Below are 731 nucleotides of genomic sequence, written 5' to 3'. Positions count from 1 at the left end.
TGCTTTTTTATTCACTCCTTCTTGAGCTGCTGTTGAGGTGGTGATTACTACTACTTGACTCCTCTCCATCTTCTTGGTAAGGTCAGCCAGCTGTTTGGTGATCATCTTGTTTTGAGCTAGCAGTGCATCCACATTGTTTAGCTCTATTACTCCTCTAGTGTTGCCCTTTTCAGAAGCATAGAAGTAGTCATTCTCAGCTACAGTCTCAATGACATCTATGGCTTCTTCAATGATCTTCTTCTTGTTCAGAGATCCTCCGGATGAGTGGTCTACTGTCTTCTTTGATTCATAAGAAAGACCTTCATAGAAAATGTGTAACTACACCCATTCATTGAACATATCTGGTGGGCACCTTCTTGTCAGATCCTTAAACCTCTCCCATGCTTCATATAAAGTCTCACCATCTTGTTGCCTGAAAGTTTGAACCTTAGCTCTCAACCTGTTGATTCTTTGAGGAGGATAGAATCTCGCTAAGAATTTGTTCACTACATCTTCCCAGGTTGTTAAGCTCTCCTTTGGGAAGGATTCCAGCCTTTTAGATGCCTTGTCCTTGAGTGAGAAGGGGAATAGAAGCAGTCTATAGGTGTCAGGATGAACACCATTAGACTTCACAGTATCACAGATCCTCAGGAAGGTGGTTAGATGTTGATTAGTGTCTTCTTGGACACCCCCTCCGAACGAACAGTTGTTCTGAACAAGGGTGATGAGCTGTGGCTTAAGTTCAAAGTTAT

General features: G+C 42.4%; 1 non-coding gene across 1 annotated transcript; it reads left to right on the top strand.

The window, feature by feature from the left end:
- The first annotated feature begins 334 nt into the window (after positions 1 to 334).
- On the top strand, positions 335 to 441 carry LOC112788668 (small nucleolar RNA R71). Its single transcript, XR_003196025.1, has one exon. It is a non-coding gene; the product is annotated as a small nucleolar RNA R71 (small nucleolar RNA).
- Positions 442 to 731: the final 290 nt, after the last annotated feature.

Source organism: Arachis hypogaea, chromosome 20, assembly GCF_003086295.3.
Source record: "Arachis hypogaea cultivar Tifrunner chromosome 20, arahy.Tifrunner.gnm2.J5K5, whole genome shotgun sequence".
Lineage (NCBI taxonomy): Eukaryota > Viridiplantae > Streptophyta > Magnoliopsida > Fabales > Fabaceae > Arachis > Arachis hypogaea.
This window is presented reverse-complemented; position numbering and strand designations above follow the sequence as displayed.